At 44.9% G+C, this 21875-nt stretch overlaps 1 protein-coding gene and 1 pseudogene across 4 annotated transcripts in view; both read right to left on the reverse strand.

Moving 5' to 3' along the window:
- The window catches only part of SHROOM3 (shroom family member 3), a 350654-nt gene that overhangs the window by 281144 nt on the left and 47635 nt on the right, over positions 1 to 21875 (reverse strand). The window lies entirely within an intron of this gene.
- Positions 9053 to 21857, reverse strand: LOC138843551 (proteasome subunit alpha type-2 pseudogene; annotated as a pseudogene).

A 21875-nucleotide genomic window follows, 5' to 3' on the forward strand; every position in this document is an offset into this window, starting at 1 on the left:
GTGCCCTGTGTCGACTCCTGCTTTCCACTACTTCTTCGGTAACACGCTTTGTGGGTGAAGGGGGTACCAACGACTGGATGATGAGCCTTCATAAAATCCGCAAAGGCCCAGAGATTGGGAAAAGAAATTGAGAAATTTGGCAATCACTTTTCTATTGAGAAATCACTAGTCCACAGGGCACACACCAGCAGAAATCAGTTTAATTAGGGAGGGGGCAGTGAGCTCAGAAAAGAGAAAAATAAATAAAGGCCAACTCACTCATTTCAAAATCAACAGCAAGGACTGTATCAGTGATGCCAAAGCAGAGGATGGCCCAAGAGCTTGGGTCCCTGCACCCACATGGGAGACCTGGAAAAGCTCCTGGCACAAATGGCAGGCATCTGTGGAATGAACCAGCAGATGGAAGATCTCTCTCTCTCTTTCTTGCTCCCTCTCTTCCTCTCTCCCTCTCTCTCTCTCTGACTTAGAAATAAATAGAATAAATCTTAAAACAAAACAAAAAAGGATGCCAACACGATCCCCTCTAATAAGCAATGCTGTAAGTATGCTGCAGAGGATGAGGGTGGGAGAAGGGCAGACGGGAGGAAGAGACAGCAACGAACTAATGGGGAACCAGAGAGGAGAGGGAAGGGTCTCGTCTCGTCTAGGCTTCCCATCCCAGTCTGTTGCCTCCCACACCTTCAGCCGAGCCTCCTGGGCCCCTTGCTGGCCATCAGGTCTCCCGACGCCTCAGTTTCCTCGAGGTTCCTCCTCTACCCCGTACTGAGCACCTTGGGCTGCTGCCATTGCCTTTACTCTCTCTTCCCGTTAGCGTCACCACACTGGGAAAATACAAACACGGGACTCCCAGTGAAATTGGAATTTTAAATAAATCACAAGTAGGTTTTTTTTTTTTTTTCCGTATCCTCCTGCAACATTTTGGACATGCCTACACTAACAATACAAGGTTTGCATCTCTGAAATTCGAATTAAATGAGGTGTCCTGCCATTTCTCGGGTGTCTTCATCCAGAATCCCACCCTCAGACCCAAATGGTGTTGCAATTCTTTATCCTGCAAGAAGCTTCTTTGCTCTTCTGTCTGAGGGGCTTCTCTGGGAGAGGAGAGGGAGGGAAGCCCTCACCCTAACCCAGCACCACAGAGAAGACGGGAACCTGTGTCTTACTGCGGTAATGCTACATTCACATGGGCCAGATCTTGCATGTGACACTCGGACACTCATGAAAAGCTTGGAAAAATTACGCAGTTTCCCTCAGTGGCAGTTACCAGTGCCGAGTCAGGGCTAGAAGAATCTACAGACCACGCTTCTGATTTTGTTGCCTTCTTTTCCTCTCTCCTAAGAATTTTCTCACCACGAATTTTATATATCACACACAAAGCTTAGGAGCCAGGTGGTGAACCTCATGCGACATTCTAAGACAACGTCACAAGCAGAAGAAGAATCTATCATGAGTCAAAAGAATATAAAAAAAGTTGGCTTTTGTGCAATCTAATTTGTAATGTCCCATCTGAGTCTTGCTTTGCAATTCTACAATCAATCACTTCTCAATCCACCTGTCATCCAGACCCTGTGAGCAGCACCCTTGGTCCAATTCAGAAGCTCCACAAAGCAGACCGATGATCCTCGTTAGCATGCATCCATCACTGGGCTGCACATGCCTTCCTGCCAGCAGACGCCAGCAAACTTGAGGAAGGTGGGAGGAAGCAGAGGAAAAGAGCGGCCGATCTCAAAGAGGAAAATGCTTGCTGCGCTGGGGTTGTATCTCAGGCCTATGGGAATGCTCCTATTTCCTAATGAGCCCAGCTGTCGTCTGAGAAGCAGACTGCAATACTCAGACCCAACAGCGCTCTCACCTAGCAGCAGACTGGCAGCGGGAGGCGAGGGGAATTCGGAACCAAGCGGTTTGACCTTTAGAAAGCTTTGTTAAATCAAAAGCACTCATTTTGTAGAACTGGTATCCAAAGGGCATCTCTGTGCCCCCACATACACACCATTTTTCTGAATTCTTGTTTTGGAGGCTTCTGCGATGTTTTTCCAAAATTCATGTCCAAAAGAGAAAATACAACAAGGCTTAGATCAAAGTAGCCTGAGACCTACACAAAGTCTGTATCAACTTAGGTATTGTGACTGCAAATGAACATACTGCCCACCTAATAACGGCTTGAACATGGGGCCAGAACGGTGGTACAGCAGGTTAGTCTACCCCGGCATCACATATGGGTGCTTGTTCATGTCCCTGCTACACCACTTCCAATCCAGCTTCCTGATAACTGCTTGGGAAAAGCAGTGGAAGATGTTCCAAGTTCTTGGGCCGCTGCACCCACATAGGAGACCCAGATGAAGCTCCTGGCTCCTGGCTTCAGTCTGGCCCAGACTGGCCAATGCAGCCATTTGGGGAATGAACCAGCAGATGGAAGCTCTCTTTCTCTCCCTGTCTCTCCCTCTATCTGTGTAACTCTGACTTTCAAACAAACAAATAAATCTTTTTAAAAAAACTATAATTAAATGGGGCTTGAACATGGAGTTTTTTCTTAACACGAGAAGTGGGGAGGCAGACGGTCCCAGTGTTTAGCAGTTCCCCAATAGCAGGATCTGAATAACTTCCTGTTTTCTTGATCTGTTCCTCAAGAATGCAAAATGGCTACAGCAGCTCCCTGCATCACATCCTCGGAGCAGAAGGAGGTTTTTCTTAATAGACTATTTTTGTTTTAACAAGAGAGAAAAGTCTTCCCTAGAAACCCATAGCAGGTATCCATCCACTTGTATCTCACGACCTGAACTGGGTAACATAGAACAGAGCCCAGAAAGTATTCAGAGTATGTAGCTTCTGTGACGTGAGACAAAGACTCTGACAGCAAGGAAGGAGCTGCCGTATGTCGCACTAACTGTATCCACTGCATGTGAGCACCCTGTCAGCACGCTGTACAAAATAGCTCTAGGTCTAAAAGTCTTTCCAGGATGGCTTTATCTTGTGATTATCCCATTTCTGTTCCTGGCATCAGCAATCTTTCAGTCACTACTTAAGAATCTCAGATTCATCTTGGACTCTTTCTTTCCTGAATTCCCACATCCAATCAGCAGCCACATCTCAGGGATCATCTGCTTCTCCTGTCCTTTTGCTTCTCATCTAGTGTATTTTTGAAGTTTTTTTTAAAGATTTAGGTATTTATTTAAAAGGAAGAGTTACAGAGAGAAGGAAAGATAGAGAGCAAAAATCTTCATGAAGATCTTTCATTCACTGGTTCACTCCCCAAATGGCCACAATGGCCAGGGCTGGTATAGGTTGAAGCCAGTAGCTTCATCCGTGTCCCCCATGTAGGTGCAAGGGCCCAAGCACTTGGGCCATGTTCCAATGCTTTCCCAAGTGCATGAGCAGAGAGCTGGATCGAAAGTAGAGCAGCCAGGACTCGAACTGGCACCCCTACAGGATGGCAGCATCTAAAGCAATGGCTTAAGCAGCTACACCACAGCACTGGCTCCTCACCTACTGTATTAATTCAGCTTTATCACTTCATAATCTATGTTATACTTCATAGTTATTATCTATATCACTTCATAGTCAGACACAAGTGCACAAACTGCCAACCCATTCTGCCCTCCATCCTGATACTACTTCTTCATAAGTTTTCTGTTCAGCAAACGTTCAAGGATTAGGGGATTAGGCCTTTCTAGAACCTTCTGTGAATCCTCAGTGTCTACCACAAGGGGCTGCTGTGGATAAGCAAGTGGACACTGCAGTTAAAGGGCTTGGGCGATATCTCGCTGATGAATGAGCTTTCCAGGACTTGGCTTCTTCATCCATAAGATAAAGGTGATAATTACACAGGGCATTCATGATCAGTGTCAATGAATGAATTATTGGTCTTTTTTTTTTTTTTTTTTTTTTTTTTTTTTTTTTTACAGGCAGAGTGGACAGTGAGAGAGAGAGAGACAGAGAGAAAGGTCTTCCTTTGCCGTTGGTTCACCCTCCAATGGCCGCCGCTGCAGCCGGCGCACCGCGCTGATCCGATGGCAGGAGCCAGGAGCCAGGTGCTTTTCCTGGTCTCCCATGGGGTGCAGGGCCCAAGCACTTGGGCCATCCTCCACTGCACTCCCTGGCCATAGCAGAGAGCTGGCCTGGAAGAGGGGCAACCGGGACAGAATCCAGCGCCCCGACCGGGACTAGAACCCGGTGTGCCGGCGCCGCAAGGTGGAGGATTAGCCTATTGAGCCACGGCGCCGGCCTTATTGGTCTTGTTATTAAGTACTAGGAACTCTACCACATATTGGGAAATATGCATAGGTAATACACACTGGGAGGCCAGCACCGCGGCTCACTAGGCTAATCCTCCGCCTTGCGGCGCCGGCACACCAGGTTCTAGTCCCGGTCGGGGCACCAGATTCTGTCCCGGTTGCCCCTCTTCCAGGCCAGCTCTCTGCTGTGGCCAGGGAGTGCAGTGGAGGATGGCCCATATACTTGGGCCCTGCATCCCATGGGAGACCAGGAGAAGTACCTGGCTCCTGCCATAGGATCAGCGCGGTGCACCACCCGCGGCGGCCATTGGAGGATGAACCAATGGCAAAGGAAGACCTTTCTCTCTGTCTCTCTCTCTCTCACTGTCCACTCTGCCTGTCAAAAAAAAGAAAAAATACACACTGGGTGTCAGCCCTCGATGAGCTTATGTCAATTGCTACAATCAAATTCAAGTACGCCATTATCTGAATGCACCCAAAATCTACTACTTGCTATCTATTTTATGAACTGATCCTGGAGTGGTCGTTCGGCCTAGTGGTTAATGTTTGGGACACCTTCACCCCATGCCAAAGTGTCTGAGCTCGAGTCCCAGCTCCACTTCCAATTCCAATTTCCTGCTCACCCTGGGAGGCAGAAGGTAATGGCTCAAGTAGTTTGCTCGCTGCCACCCACATGGGCGACTTAGATTGAGTTCCCAGCTCTAGGCTTTGTCCTGACTCAGCACTGGCCATCACAGGCATTTAGAAAGTAAATCAACACATAGAAGAGCTCTGTCTTCGTCTTTGCCTCTCAAGTAAATAAATAATTTCTCAACAACATGATCTTTTGTCTTTCTCTACTTGATTAAGGAGAGTCCCAAGTGCAGTACCATTTTTGGTTATGCTCATTCTTCAAGAAAGCTTCCTGGGGGCTGCCACTGCGGTACATCAGGTAAAAGCTGCAGTGCCGGCATCCTATATGGGCACCAGTTTGAGTCCTGGTTGCTCCACTTCTGATCCGGCTTCCTGCTAGCGCACCTGGGAAAGCAGCAGAAGATGGCCAAAGTCTTTGGGCCCATGAACCAACATGGGTGACCCGGATGAAGCTCCTGCCTCCTGCCTGGCTCAGCCCCAGTCATTGCAGCCATTTTGGGGGTGAACCAGCAGATGGAAGACCTCTCTCTCTGCTTCTGCCTCTTCTTCTCTGAAACTCTTTCAAATAAATAAATCAATCTTTAAAAAAAGAAAAGAAAACCACGCTTCCTTGCAAACTCTAAGGGTTCATTTTGTTCTCAGGGAGACCTTCAGCTGCTCTGAGGCCACCAAGCCGGGCTCATGTCTTGACTCAAGCTCCCAAAGCACACGATGTCCCCAGAAGCAGCTCATAGTGTTCACCCATCTCCATCTGACATCTGCACGACTTCAAACAGCAGAAGTGAGAAGACTTCCTGGGTCTTGGCTTCACTGTGCCACACTCAGATTGTTTCCATAAATTTCAAGTACCAGAGGTTAAAGGTCACACTCTGAACTAAGTGGTTTTGTGACTTAGCTCTTTCATCTTCAAGGTTTGACTGCTCTTGATTTGACTTCTCTGCCAGCATCCACGAGCCAGACACAATTCAGGCCAACATCACATACAGGAGAATTCATTCTGTGCTAAAAATCAAAACAGATACCTTCAAAGATGAGCTAGATCTCTAGCCACCAAACAATGCCACTTGATGAAGGCTTCTTTTGCCTTCTGAAATTACCCAACCAGTGAAAGGCCAGGACAAGGCTTCAATTCACCAGTTCCTTTGAACAAAGTGCTGGCTGAAGCTAGCCCTGCCCTCCCTGCTTCCTCCAAAGCTCGAGGCTTCCAGCCTACACACTCAGGGATCAGAGCTACAGCCTGCAACTACATCACCAGGATGTGCATTGTGGCTACGTGACCTTGAGCAAGTTTCTTAACCTGTCTGGGCCTCAGTTCCCTCATCTGTCTAGGCAGTAAAAACCGGCAGATCTCACAGGACTGCTGTGGGAATCCCATGAGTGAATTCCCATACCATGCCTAGCTCAATGTGGGACGTGTGATTGTGGCAGTGTGAGAGCGAGCGGTTGTTGTCACCAAGGCTTTTTTCTTGGGCTTGGCCACCTGTCTACAGCCTTGATGGCTCACTGGAATACTTCCTGAACATGCCCCCAGAGCTCTCTATTCAAAACTCAGGCCAGCCTAGGAATCACTCAGCTTCATTCTGTAGAGTTGAGTCCAAGACGAATTAAATGAGAAATGCTGGAAACAATGGGGCTAACACTTTATCAGGTTCCTAAGATCTGGCCGACAGACATGCAAAGAGCTTTGCTCCAAGGGGAGCCCATATTTTATTCCTGGCCAATGAAACAATGTCCGCCTTAGGAATCAAAAAGCATCCCTCTTGTTATTTACTCTCCAATGTCTGGCTCAAGTCTGTACACCACTAAGAACATCATCAATGTCTGTGCAGTTTAAGTAGCTCATTAAAAATCAGACTTGTGACCAGTCCATTAATCCCAGGACGTCAACATCACTCCACAAGTCTCAGCCACTTGTGGCTATTTTCAAAATAACTATCATTCAAACATGGTCTACTTAAGAATGTTTCTACAGTGGCCCTTATTCCATTTAGTGATCTCCTTTCTAAAAAACTAAAGGTTACAACTTATATACCTAAACAATTTGCTTCCAAACTGTAAATTCTTTGTTGTAGAGTCCTTAGTAATAGCTTTAATATCATAATCCTAGAAGCTCAGAAGAGGTTAAAAGAAACAGCTCACAAGTTCCTCATAGTTTCAGGACAAATAACACAATTTACAAGGAACCTAAAAACCAAGATGGCACACATATTAAGCTCTCTTCACCCAGAGACAATAAAAACACTTTGGTTGGATTATCTGTGTTCTCTCAGCTCCCTCAGCGGCACCCATGAAAAGCAAAAAGGCTGAAAGAAAGAAGGATGGCCAGAGACTAAGAGAGCAGAGCCTTAGAATAATCTTAATGGGCTCCCTCCATCTTTTGAGAGTTAACGAATGAAAACAGGGAACCTCTGTTTCCAGTCTATAGTTCCAATTCTTAGTGAATACCGTTTGTGTTCCCAGTGCAGTAGCAAAATAATAAATCAGAGCGAATTCAATGTTAAGTATGACCCTGTTGGAAGAGACTAAACGTTTAGTACAATTCAATTTTCTGTGGTTCACTTACTGGTTCACAATCTGGGGAGGAGTGGAGGGTAGAAGGTTGGCACAGGACCTAGAGGTACCAGCCAAGCCAGATGCACCCTATTAATAAGATGACTTGAACAATAGAAGTTAATAATGTAGAAGTTTCTCAATTAAAAGTTGCCTTTGCACCTAGCCAAAAGAATTGTAAGCACATGTCCACACAAATAATACGTTCATGAATAGTCATAGCAACATTATCCATAATGGCCAAAAAGTGGAAGCAGTTCAGATGTCCACTAACTGATGAAGAGATAAATCAAAGGTGGGATATCCATACTATAAAATGTAATTTGGCAATACAAAGAAATGAAGTGCTGACACATGCTGCTTCCACACGGATTGACCTTGAAAACACTGCAACAAGTCACAGGTGCCGGTCACAAAAGACCACATATACTATGATTCCATTCATATGAAATGTCCAGAAAAGGTAAATATTCCAGGGAGAAAAAGTAGGTTAGTGGTTACCAGGGCCTGGCACAAGGGGGAAACAGAATGACTTGTGAATGGGTAATGGGTTTTTGTCAGGGACGGGGGGTGACGAAATGTTTTAAATGTTTTAAAACTGATTGTGGTGATGAATATACTCCGTGGGTATATTAAAAATCATTGAATTGCATAACAGGTGGATTTTACAGGATGTGAGCTCTTTCTCCTGTTTCCTCACTGCACACACACTTACTAAGCGGTGACTCAGCCCATGGCACAGGGTTGACGTGAAGTGGATGCGGCACACAGTAGACTTCTGTCCTTCACCAGGGATGCTTCTGGAGAGAGAGCTTTCCAAATTGCCAAAGAAATCATTACCACTGGAGCGGAGACACTGCGCTCCACAGAGGATGCCATTCCTTTCAGGAGCCATGTGAACGGCGTCCCCGGGAGTCATGCAGAGCACAACCTACACAGCCCTGGCTGCCTCTAAGGCACCAGCACGTGGCTTTCTTCCCTGGAGCTCCTGCACCCCTGCCAACACTGCCCACCACCACCTCACAGGCATCTCTCTCTCCCTCCCTCCCTCTCTCTCTTCTCTCTCTCACAAGAGTGTGTGCCAATTGATTGGGACATAGATAATGGTCAAGCAGGCAGGCGACACGGCTTATTTCCAACAGGTATTGCCAACATTCATGAGGACCTGCAAGGTTAAGCTCCAAAATCAAGCCTCCTACCTTGACCCCTTTATTCCAATATTTACCAACACGTTCAATCATCACGAGGCTGTAAACTGACAGCCTTCTGCCAAATCTTAATGCTCTCTTTTCTTTTCTCTTCTCTCTTTTTTTTCTTTTTAAGATTTATTTGAAAGGCAGTTACAGAGAGACAGAGAAAGAGGTCTTCCATCTGCCGGTTCACTTCTCAAATAGCCACAACGGTTGGATGTGGGCCAATCTGAAGCCGGGAGCTTCTTCTGGGTCTCCCTGCGGGCCTAAGGACTTGGGCCATCTTCCACTGCTTTCCCAGGCTACGGCAGAGAGCTGGATCGGAAGTGGAGCAGCTGGAACTGAACTGGCGCCCTTAGGGGATGCCGGCACTGCAGGCAGTGGCTTTACTCACTACGTCACAGCGCTGGCCCCTAAATGCTTTTTTTTTTTTTTTTTTTTTTTTTTTTTGGATGGGTAGAGTTATAGACAGTGAGAGAGAGACAGAGAGAAAGGTCTTCCTTCTGTTGGTTCACTCCCCTAATGGCGGCTACGGCTGGCATTACACCGATCCGAAGCCAGTAGCCGGGTGCTTCCTCTCCCAATCTCCCATGCGGGTACAGGAACCCAAGCACTTGGGCCATCCTCTGCTGCCCTCCCAGGCCACAGCAGAGAGCTGGACTGGAAGAGGAGCAACTGAGACTAGTACCCGGCGCCCCAACCGGGACTAGAACCCAGGGTGCGGGCGCCGCAGGCAGAGAGTTAGTCAAGTGAGCCAAGGTGCCGGCCTAAATGCTCTTTTCAAAACATGATTACTCCCATCCATATCTAACTGCCGTTTAAATAAATGAGGGTATTTCAAGAGGTGTGTGAAAAAATGGAATTAAGAGGTAAATTTATTTTGGTGAAAGTTTTTTTTTAAATCATACATCATTTTTCATAATCTATATTTCCTATTAACTGTTTGTGACTCCTTGTATAACCTTCTGGACTTCTGAAAAATGTGTAGTTAGCCATGCAAATCTATATGCTGACTGATCAAACATATTTGTGTTCATTTCCATCCCAACTCAGAGATGGAAGTTGCTGAACTTTAAGCAAATGACAAGACACATATTTCCTTCTGCATCTCAGAGAGGGTGAGAAGCCACTAGTTCTATCTAATATTGAAAAAGGCAAAAAAAAAAAAAAAGATAAAATTCTATTTTTGCTTGTTTCAGGAGGAGGGAAGCAGAAAAAAACAGGAATAATGACAGACTACAACCATTTAGGATCAAAGCGAACACTTCAAAGGACTCTGTAGGACTAATTCCCCGAAACCATTTATTCTGCTCAGTTTTTTAAAAAATATTTATTTATTTTAATTATGGTACATTTTAAACAAGGCATAAATAATAGTGACACATCCCTGTGTCTACTGCTATCCTACAGAAGCAATCAATGTCGCTGGCCCCCTGACTCTGTCTTCTACGTATCATCAGATGACCTGGGGGAGGACAAAGCACTTCTCAGACTGCAGAGCAAGGCAGGCGTCACAGACAAGCAAAGACACCGCCTTTTACAGTCGGCTATCAGGGCATTACGTGGCCCAAACTAACTCCACCCTCCCAAACCCAAGCGCCAAGATGTCTCTAATATTCACCATTAGTTCCTTTTTTATGTCCAAACGCCAAGGCCTCCATAATGAAAGGAGTGAACATATCTCTTAGGGGATAGGTCCTTGGAAACTCCAGACTTGCCTATATCCCAAATGTCTGTTTCTGAAACAATAAATTCTGAGCAACTCAACATACAACTCTTGCTCAAAAATGTCTCCCCGATTTTGCTATTGGTGCACAGGGGAAACCATTCAGAGCGTATCTACTTTCCAGTCCTATTACCAACTTCAGCCAAAAAGTAACTCTAAATCCTCCTTTCACATGGACTAAGCACCCTGTGAGCAGGCAGTAGGTGTCAGTCAGAGGCAGGAAGGGGAGGGGCCTAAGGCTTCAGGCTGGGGGTTGGGCGGAATGCAAGAAGTGGTTGACCGCTCAATGTTGAGAATACCCAAGACGCTGAAACAACACAAAAAGATGGTCGCCAACGTGTTTCCTATGTGATCTGGGAACAGAATGTGCGCTTCCATTACCTGATGTTGACTGTCAATTTGTGTATCACGCTGATTCCACCTGCTACAGGAACCCACGGGCAATGCTACTGTGGTGAGCAGAGTACAGCAGACAGGGCCCGCGACTCCAGCGTTCTCTCGAGGGGACAGGCCTGGCTGAGCAGCAGAGCTTGAGTTCTTCAGCAGGGTAGTGGAGAGAGGAGGGCAGCAGGGGGAGGGCAGAGGGAGACAAAAGGGTCGAGCTGTCCTTTTTCTCCAGTGTCAGGCCCACCCACGCAGGCTGGGGGAAGCTTAGATTGCAATCCTGGAGCTCTCACTTTCTGCCAACAGATGCTGCGTCTCCTACACTCGGGGCCACGTCTGCAACCTGAGTAAAACCCCTGGTATCAGGAAGAAAGGAAATCAATAGACTGCTTCCACAGAATGGGAACCAACCTTTTTAATTTGCTTTTTGTTTTTAATCAGCTTCGGTGGTTGTTGGCCATAAAAGAAAATGCTAACTAGAAGCTGTGGACGGAACAGGAAGCATCCTGCACAGGACACCATGTGTGCATTCCTCCCTCCTTTCCAAAAACAGTGACCGATCATTTTGCAGGAAAGAAAAAATATACATCCATGTATGTCACACGTATAGCAGCAAGGGAACTTCAAAAAGTTCATGGAAAACGGAACTCAAAGATAAGTTGATTTTGGCACAAAAAAATTGTTAAAACACATGATGACAAGGGGTGTTCAATTAGTTCATGGGACATGTGTATCATAAAAAAAAGGCACATCGATTTCAAATTCATCTTGCACCAAAATAAACTTATCTTTGCATTCCACTTCCCGCGAGCTTTCTGAGTATTCTCCCATGCTAATACACACGTGTATATGGTATTTCTGTCTACACATGCACATAGGAGTGCATATCATGAACAGCACAGCTGGCTACATCTATATGGTAAGGTAGGAGGAAAAAAATCATGACAGTGATTAAAAATTTTAAAAACCAACAGTCACGGTAACGGAACATTAAGAATGGCTCTGAGCATCTGGTAAATTCAGGAAAAAAGAGAAAGAGGGTTACTTATGAGGCCTCTTGAAGCAAAGGGCAGTGAGAAGCCTGGGTTGCAAGGAGGGCTATCCTCCCCCTACAACACCTCATGTTAAACCACATCCTATTCTGTGTAGGTAACACTCTCAGTCTCTGTCTTATTTCAGCCATAAGAACCAGTTAAGATACGTGTCATGAATCTTCTCTTACATCTTTAATCCTTTCTTACATCTCCAAACTCACGGGAACCCCAGACTCAGAGAAACTGTAGCCAAGCCCACCCCTGCTCACTAGCAGGCCCACACTTCAGAGAGACCAATGGCACATTCCCAGAAGCATTATCTTAATGCTAGAGGTTATACATGGGGGATTAAGAGATGAAAAGAGAGGCTACACATCCTAATTCTTAATCTCCTCCCATTGCTGCTTAAGAAAAAGGGAGACATTTCAGTAGACAAAATATAAAATTCTACAATTATACATAACAGATACAGAACGAAAGAAAAAGGTTGCGTGGTCATATCTTTGACAGTAAGCAAAACTGATAATGAAACAGGTCCATGGGGTTATTTGCAGCTCTTCTTTAACCAAGAAACAGAGAAAAGTTGAAGGGCTCAGTTAAAAAAAAATCCTCAATGTCTAGAATGAATTGGATTTTGTTGCCACTAAGCCGGTTTACAAGAAATGCAGTAATCTGATGCCTACAGGCCAGGCCTCTTAATAATGGCTGGATCTGCATTTGGAACACGATAGAAAACATATTCCAGTCGAGACCTTGAGCCTTTACAAAAGGTCATATAATCAAACAAATGGCTCCCGGAATCTAAGAAAAATGTGAGGAGATCATCTCTCCATTTGTATGGAACACAGATGGTTTCTAACCTAATTAGGTAACCCACTCCTTCAAAACACAGAGTTTTCAAGTTACTCTACAAAACTGCTGCCTCCAAATTCCAGTCCCACAGTCCCCACCAAAGTCTCACTTCTCTCGCTTGCTTGTACTCAGCACACTGCTGGGTTTCAGAGAGACACTCCACTGGCACAGCTGCCCTGAGATTGTGTTGTATGTTCATGCAATTAATCAGGTTTCAGTAAAACAATAAAATGCAACGGTAATTACAGGTTGGATGTGTTCAGTTGATTTCTAGAGAGTTTTTGTTAATCTAAAAATTTTTAGGACAGTATTTTTTGAATTATTATTGGTCATAGATCCCATAGAATATTGTAGAAAGTGCTAGATAGAAATTTGCTTCCAATTTTCTTTTTCTATTTTGCTGTAAATTTCCCCCCACCCTGGAACGTTAGATTAGTGGAAGCATGTGGTGTCACAGTAAAGACGCCTGCATCCCGAACCAGAGTGCCTGGTTTGAGTCCCAGCTCCTCCACTTTCAGTCCAGCTTCCTGCTAATGGGCTCCTGGGAGGCAGCAGAGACAGCTCAGGTACTCAGGTCCCTGCACACACGTGGAAGACTGAGCTGGAGCTCTGGGCGCGTGGCTTTGTTGGCTACTCGCAGGTATTCAGAGAGTGAACCGAGGGATGGAAGACCTACGTGTGTATGGGTGTGCTTATGTGTGTGCATGTGTGTCTGCCTTTCACATAAAGGGAAAACAAATATATTTACAGAAAGAAAATGAAGAATTTTCATTTCACACGTTTACTGAACTTGTCATTCTAAAGAACTTTGCTGGGAAACTTAAGTACTGTGTGTAGAAGTTCAAGTGATTTGCTTGGATTCGTTGGGATTCTGTTTCAGCTTGTGGTTTTCAACCCCAAATGCCATTTGTTTACAAGTTTTCAGATCTTCTATAAGTGTGTCCTCAAAGAATAGTCTAAGAAATAGATTTCATGCATTTTCTGTATTTAATATTTTATAATCCAATACATTTTTTAAGAGTTCAAATACTGATTTTACCTTTTTTAAAAAACCCTGTAACTCAGCCGGCGCCGTGGCTCAATAGGCTAATCCTCCACCTTGCGGCGCCGGCACACCGGGTTCTAGTCCCGGTCGGGGCGCCGGATTCTGTCCCGGTTGCCCCTCTTCCAGGCCAGCTCTCTGCTATGGCCAGGGAGTGCAGTGGAGGATGGCCCAGGTGCTTGGGCCCTGCACCCCATGGGAGACCAGGAAAAAGCACCTGGATCCTGGCTCCTGCCATCGGATCAGCGCGGTGCGCCGGCTGCAGCGGCGGCCATTGGAGGGTGAACCAACGGCAAGGGAAGACCTTTCTCTCTCTGTCTCTCTCTCTCACTGTCCACTCTGCCTATCAAAAATAAAAAAATTATAAAAAAAAAAAAAAAAAAAAAAAACCCTGTAACTCATTTACTCTTCCTTCAACTCATGTAGAAACTGATTATGGTAAAATACAGAGTACAAATATCCTTGGGGCCGGCACCGTGGCATAGTAGGATAAGCACCCGCCTGCGGTGCTGGCATCCCATATGGGCGCAGGTTCAAGTTCCTGCTGTTCCACTTCCAATCCAGCTTCCTGCTGCTAGTCTGGGAAAGCAGTAGAAGATGGCCCAAGTCCTTGGGCCCCTGCACCTGTGCGAGACTAGGAAGAAACTCCCGGCTCCTAGCTTCAGATTGCCCAGCTCCAGCCATTGCAGCCATCTGGGGAGTGAACCAACATATGGGAGACCTTTCTCTGTGTCTCCCTCTCTCTGTCTGTAGCTCTGTCTCTCAAGTAAATAAATGAATCTTAAAAAAAAAAAAAATCTCTTGTCTCTGATCGAGGAGTCTTGTGTCTTCCATCAGCAGTCATGAAACTATGGCAAGTGACTTGGTCTATTTTGTGCTGCTATCACAGAATACCACAGACTAAGTACTTTATAAAGAAAAGAAAGTTATTTCTTACACTCCTGGAGTCTGAGAAGTCCAAGCTTAAGGGATCTACATCTGGGAAGGACCTTCATTCTGTGCCATTCCATGAGAGAAACTGGAAGTGCAAATGAGCAAGAGGGAGCCAAGCCCCTTTTAGACCAAGCCCACTGTATGGTAACGAATGCACTCCTGTGATACTGACAACCATCCGCTCAAGAGGGCAGGACCTCTGGATCCTGATCACCACCCGTTAAGCCTCATCTCCCCACACTGATGCCTTAGAAATTAGGTTTCCAACACAAAAACTATGTGGGACACGTTCAAACCATAGCAGCAGCTGAACTGGTTAGCATGCTCACTGGATAAATTCTCATATCCTTCACAATCCTTGATCATCTCTATTGAATTATCCTGATATGAGAATACTTCAAAAATCTCATGGAAAATGGAACTAAAAGGTAAGTTTATTTTTGAAAAATTTTTTTAATTCAGGCATAGTTTTCCATAACACACACTTTGCATGAACTTTTTTGGAGACCTCCTCATACGTACAATTTCAAAATTTTTTGCTGAAAAATAGATTTCAATTGTTCTTCAACTCCATCTTCTACAAATTTTTTAAAGTACCAATAGAGTATCCTGTTGAGACTCGGAATAATACAATAGTATAATAAGTAATTTCCTCTTCTCTACATTAGGAACATGTACCGGTATACCTCACCAAATCTCACTTTTACTTTCAAATTTTATCTATTACTTCTTTTCTATGAAATAAAGCCATGCAATGTGTGGTCTTTTGTGACTGGCTTCTTTCACATAGTATAACTGTTTTCAACATTCTTTCATGCTGCAGAACTTCCGTCATTTACACAATTAAATTGTATCCCAATGTATGGGTATATCCTATTTCGTAAATCCATTAGTTGATAAACACTTACATATTTTCCACTTCTTTTGCCTCTCTGAAACATTCACACACACCTTTCTGTGTGTACAAATATTTTTGTTTCTCTTGAGTATATGCCAAGGAGGGGAAGTGGATGTTAAGTCTGACTTTGTAGGGGACTGCCCAATGCTTTCCCAACGTGGCTACACGATTTGGTATTCACACTAGCAGTGTTTCAGGGCTTTAATTTCTGCACTTCCCAGCCAACACCTCTGATTGTCTGGCTTTTTGATTCTAGCCATCCTAGGGCAGAGGAAGTGGTACTCCACTGTGGTGCAGGTTTGCATTTCTCTGGTGACTAATGATGTACAGCATATTTTCATATGCTTATCAATCATTTGTATATCTTTTTTGGAGAAATGTTTATTCAAACTTTTTTCCTGTTTTCAAATGAGGTTGTCTTTGCATTGTTGATTTGCAATAGTCCTTTTTCTATATTTTCTCCCATTCTGTGAGTTGTATTTTTACTTTCTTGATAGTGTCCTTTGAAGTACAAGTTTTAAGTTCAATAAAGTCCAATTTGTCTACTTTTTTCATTTGGTTGCATGTGCTTTTTTATTGGCAAATGACATTTACATATATTTATTTTATACAACATGTCATGTTGAAATATGTGTACACTGCAGAATGTAATGAGTTACGCTGGTTGCTTGTGCATTTTGGTGCCATATCAAAGAAACATTCGCCAAGTTTATTTGGAAATATTCCATACCATTTTTAAAAACTGATATGTGTCATACAAACTTTTTACTGTGAAAATAACACAAACCAGAAAGCACTTACAATCTAAATGTACAACTTAGTCACAACAGAACCATACCAAGGTCAGAATATGGAGTTCTGCAGATCCCAAGAAGGGTCCTTGCTGTGCCCTAACTGCCTCCCAGTCATAGCACCCTCTCATCTCCAGGACAAGCCTGTGGTTGGTTTGTTTGAAAGGAAGAGAGAGACAGGCAAACAGGCAAACACAGGTCTCCAATCTGCTGGTTCATTCCCCCAAGTGCTTACAACAAATACGGCTGGGCCAGGCCAAAGCCAGGAGACAGGAACTCAATCTAAGTCTCCAACCCGAGTGGCAGGGACACAAGTACTTGAGCTTGTTTCCCAAGATGCATGTTAGCAGGGAGTTGGAATCAGGAGTGGATCTAGGACTTAACACCAGGCACTCTAGTATGGGATGCTGATGTCCCAAGTGGTGTCTTAACCTCTGTGCCAATGCCTGCCCCAAGACAGTGGTTCTGGAAGGCAAGTCTCAAGATCAGATCTTCGCTCAAACAGTAAATAACCTTTTATGAATTTAAAAAAGAATGAAAAGTCAGAGCTGGCACTGTGGTGCAGTGGATTAACCCTCTGCCTATTTGGCCACCATCCCATATGGGCACCAGCTCTAGTCCCAGCTGCTCCTCTTCCAATCCAGCTCTCTGCTATGGCTTGGGAAAGCAGGAGAAGATGGCCCAAGTGCTTGGGCCCCTGCACCCACATGGGAGACCCAGAAGAAGTTCCTGGCTTCTGGCTTCAGATCAGTGCAATTCTGTCCATTGAGGCCATTTGGGGAGTGAACCAGGGATGGAAGACCTTTCTCTCTGTCTCTCCCTCTCATTGTCTGTGACTCTAGCTCTCAAATCAATAAAATCTAAAAACAAAAACAAAAACAAAAAGAATGAAAAGTCAATACGTTTTTATATCTAATAGCAATTTCTCTAGATTTTGTGAAAAATATTTAAATTTTTGCACAGGGGCCAGCATTATGACACAGCAAGTTAAGGCACTGCTTGCAACATCAGCATCCAGTAACAGAGTGTCAGTTTGAGTCCCAGCTACTCTGCTTCTGACCCAGCTTCCTTCCTGCTAACGTGCCTGGGAAGGCAGCAGAAAATGGCCCAAGTACTTGGGTCCCTGTTACTCATGTGGCTCCTGGCTTTGGTCTGACCCAGCCCTGGCTGTTGCGGCCATTTGGGGAGTGAACCAGCAGATGGAAGATCTTTCCCTCTCTCTCTATTGCACTGCATTTCAGATAAATAAATCATTAAAAAATAAATTATTGCACAAAGCTACATTTCTTATATTTTTGCTTTTGCTGTGTCCCAGTCCACCTGAGGTATACAGCAATTCCGATCAATTAACAGTACTTTCTATTTACATTAATAAAATAGATATTAATAATATATATAATTAATAATCTATTAATAAAATAGCTCATATTTATTTCTGGCATGCTTACTGTATGCCTGGCAAGCATTTGATCAGTAAGACAACCCACTTTAGTAAGACAGGTCTGTTTTCCACCCCCTTTTCCTGTTATTTCTACAAAAAGAAGCACTGAGGCTAACGACCTCAGCCAGCAGAGTCTGGATGCAAGGCCAGGCAGGCTGACAACAGAGTTTGAGTGAGGCATCCCCACCAACAATTCTTCCCAGGTAAATATGACGCCCAAGGTAGCTGAGAGCTGCTCTCATCTCTGTTTAGGAAAAAAGATGCTCACTGCATTCCTCATCTCTCAGGTGCTCCTTCAGACATGCAAAGTTTGAGAAGGGTCACTGTTCAGAAAATGGTGTTTATTTATTTATTTTTAAAGATTTATTTATTTATTTGAGAAGCAGAGTTACAGAGAGATGGAGAGACAGAGAGAGAGAGAGGTTTTCCATCTGCTGGTTCACTCCTCAGATCCCGCCACAGTAGGAACTGGGCCGATCTGAAGGCAGGAGCCAGAAGTTTCTTCCGGGTCTCCCACATGGGTACAGGGGACCAAGGACTTGGGGCATCTTCTACTGCTTTCCCAGGCCATTAGCAGAGAGCTGGATTGGAAGAGGAGCAGCTGGGACTCGAACTGGCACCCATTTGGGATGCTGGTGCCGCAGGCAGAGGTTTAACCAACTACACCACAGGGTTGGCTCCAAATGCTGTTTATTATAACCCATCTTTCCTACCATTGCATGTTGGGCCCATTCTTGATGGACTCATGTGTCACTTTCTGACTGGGACAGCAGGCTCATGGGTATTAGGACCAAATGTGGTCACTTCCACTGTGGGTAACAGTTCACTGCCCTGCTCTTAGGTTTGTGACATAAAGGAAAAAGCATGTGGCTTTAAAGGAAGGAAGGATCAGTCAGGTCCCTTAGAGCTGCGTGACCGGCATACAGAACAGAAGAAGGGTCACCAGTTCTTTTGGGTATGACACTAAGTGAGGGGGCAGGCATTTCGTCTAGCAGTTGGGATGCCAGTATCCCAAATCGGAGGACCTGGGTTTGATTCCTGACTCCAGCTTGCTGCTAATACAGACCCTGGAAGGCAGCGGTGACAGCTCAAATAACTGGGTCCTTGCCACCCACCTGGAGACCTAGAGTGGGTTACCACTTTCTGCTTCAGCCCCACTGGCCCCTGCAGGCATCTGGAGGATGAACCAACAAATGGGAACTCACTCTGCCTGTTTATGTCTCTCTTAGGAAAAACAAAAACAAAAACAAAACCCTGACAAAGTGAGAGTTCATAACAAAGGCAGAGCTGAGTATTATAAAGTAGTCAGACTATTTCATATGGCCCCTACTGTCATACTCTCTCTCTCTCTCACACACACACACATGTGTGTGCGCACACGCGCTTTCTACCTCTTCTCCTTATTAAGGCACAGACACAGCGCCAGATAGGAACCGGATATCCTTGATATCCTGGGCGAATTGTTGGGTGAGCTTTTCCTGGGAGCAGGATCAGGAAGAATTCACCACGAGCATTCACACCTTCTGCTAAGGGCACAGCTGACAGCCATCACCTGACCACAGGGTATTTGTCTCACTTGTGGCACACAGAAACGAGCATATTAGGTGAATTAAGTTCTGCTTGAAATGTGGCGTGCTAAATCGCCCATGGTTGGCTTGGTGGCAGGACTCTGAGAAAATAATGAAGCCAGCCTGGGCCTAGAGGACGCATCCTTGGCAGATGGCTTGCTGATCTCTCCAGCCTCATTTGCTGAGTGGGGACACATTTTCCAAGGGCTTCATTAGCAGTTGAAGGTACGCACCATCTATGAGGCCATGTAATTACCCTTTTATAGCAGGTCATCCCCATTCCAGAGACTGTGCCATAAAATGCAACCGCAGGTCTCAGCTCTGTAAAAAAAAAAAAAAAAATCCCACCCCAAACAAGCCCATTTTGAAAATTACAACTGGTCCTGCATCTTGACTGGATGTCATTTTTTTTCTTTTCATTGTTGTACTTTCCTTAGTGTTTATTTTACCATCCAAAAGTGTTCCTCTAACTGGGAGGTTAACTGAATCTACCTTTCTAACTTTATTTTGCTTTCCAAGTATTGTTCTTGAAGGGTTGTTCCTCAGAGGAGAGTGAGTAGCAGTTTCTACTCTCGGGAACCGGCTTTGAAGAATATAGTGTGGGGTCCTACAGTGACCTTTCACTCACAAAAACGAGGTTGATTTTCACAGAAACCCTAAGGAGGAGATAGCGAAACACAGTGAGAAACTATGAGCCTGGGGTCAAATTGCTTACTCTATAAATCTCTTTCCTCAACTATAAAACAGGGATTATAATAGGAATTACTTCATAGAGATGTTGTTAGCAATTCTTTTTAATGCATATAAAGCATTAAGTTTGAGTACCAAGAAAATATTGATTAAAATATGTAATTTTTGTTTAAAATATTTCTAATCTGTGTGTATCCATGAAGGGTAAAAGTTTAAATAAGGAAATCTTATCAGAACTTTATCACCTAGAACTTAATTGACCCATTCTTTTTTTCTTTTGGATTTAACAATTTATTATATATAAGGGCCATTTTAAAAATATCAGTCCACTAAACCATGTAGAAATAAGTATGTAAAAAATCTTCAAAACAAAACTTTTTTTTTTTTTTATTTTTTGACAGACAGAGTGGACAGTGAGAGAGAGAGAGAGAGAAAGGTCTTCCTTTGCCGTTGGTTCACCCTCCAATGGCTGCCGCAGCCGGCGCGCTGCGGCCAGCGCACCACGCTGATCCGATGGCAGGAGCCAGGAGCCAGGTGCTTTTCCTGGTCTCCCATGGGGTGCAGGGCCCAAGCACCTGGGCCATCCTCCACTGCTCTCCCTGGCCATAGCAGAGAGCTGGCCTGGAAGAGGGACAACCGGGACAGAATCCGGCGCCCCAACCGGGACTAGAACCCGGTGTGCCGGCGCCGCTAGGTGGAGGATTAGCCTAGTGAGCCGCGGCGCCGGCTAAAAACAAAACATATTTACACATGTTCAAGTAGATCCACTACCTGGAATTCCCAGTTGCTCAGTCGCTTCATTATTGTGCTATGGCAGTCACATAATGCTTAACCTCCGTTGGGGTAAGCTTCCTAAATCCAGCTTCATTGCAGATTCCAGCTCCCACGTTAAATCTGTTACTTCCCTTCAAACCTTTCCTTTAGGGTTAAGATGGCTGTGTGAATGGTCTCTTCAAGTTCCAGATCTTCGTAATCCATTTTATTTTGTCATTATTTCTATTTGCATTTATTTGATCTTTCTCATATCTCGTCTCAAGGAAAGTTTTCCCATTCACATAGTTCTTTCCTATTGCTGTGGCTTTCCAGGCAAAATAAGCTCCAGGTGGATCTGACGGAAATAAATATGGTTGCCTCTCATTCCAGCCATGAAGAAGTACAGAAGCTCTAAATGGACGAACACCACTGACTCCCACATCACAGAGGCTACTCGTGCACCAGCTGAGCTGTGAGAACGGGTTGCTGGTAAACAAGATAGTGTTGCTGGGCTGGTTTCTGAGCTCTGTGCACAAGCACTGGAATCAGGGCCTACGCCACTGAACACCAAACCTATATGCTTGGGAACTGGTTCCATTTTGTGTATACTTTGCTCATCACACAGAAATGGATTTCTGTTTCTTCTCAGTTGCTTATATGACACTACTCGCAGCTTAAAAACAAAAAAAGACCTTTAATTCCCACTGAAGGGGCTCCTCCAGTTACAGCAGCCAAAGCACACACAGTCTGGACCAACTTTGCAGATGGGTTGAATGCAGTCAGCAAAAAGCTGTATCTGTGCTCCATCATATTTATGCAGAGAGTCAAAGCATCAACTGTCCCATTCTTGATATGCTCCATCCTGAAACCTCAATTCTGGGCCAGGGTTGTGGTGCAGGGGGTTAAGCTGTGGCCTGTTATACCTGCATCCCATAACGGTGTTGGATCAAATCCTAACTATTCCACTTCTGATCCCGCTCCCTGTTAATGAGCCTGAGAAAGCAATGGAAGATGGCCCAAGTGCTTGGGGCCCTGCACCCACATGGGAGTCTGGGATGGAGTTCCTGGCTCCTGGTTTCAAGCTGGCCCAGCCCCAGCTGTTGTGGCCAACTGTGGGATAAGCCAGTGGATGGAAGATCTCTTTCTCTCTGCCTTTCC

This window comes from Oryctolagus cuniculus, chromosome 8, assembly GCF_964237555.1.
Source record: "Oryctolagus cuniculus chromosome 8, mOryCun1.1, whole genome shotgun sequence".
NCBI classification, from domain to species: Eukaryota; Metazoa; Chordata; class Mammalia; order Lagomorpha; family Leporidae; genus Oryctolagus; species Oryctolagus cuniculus.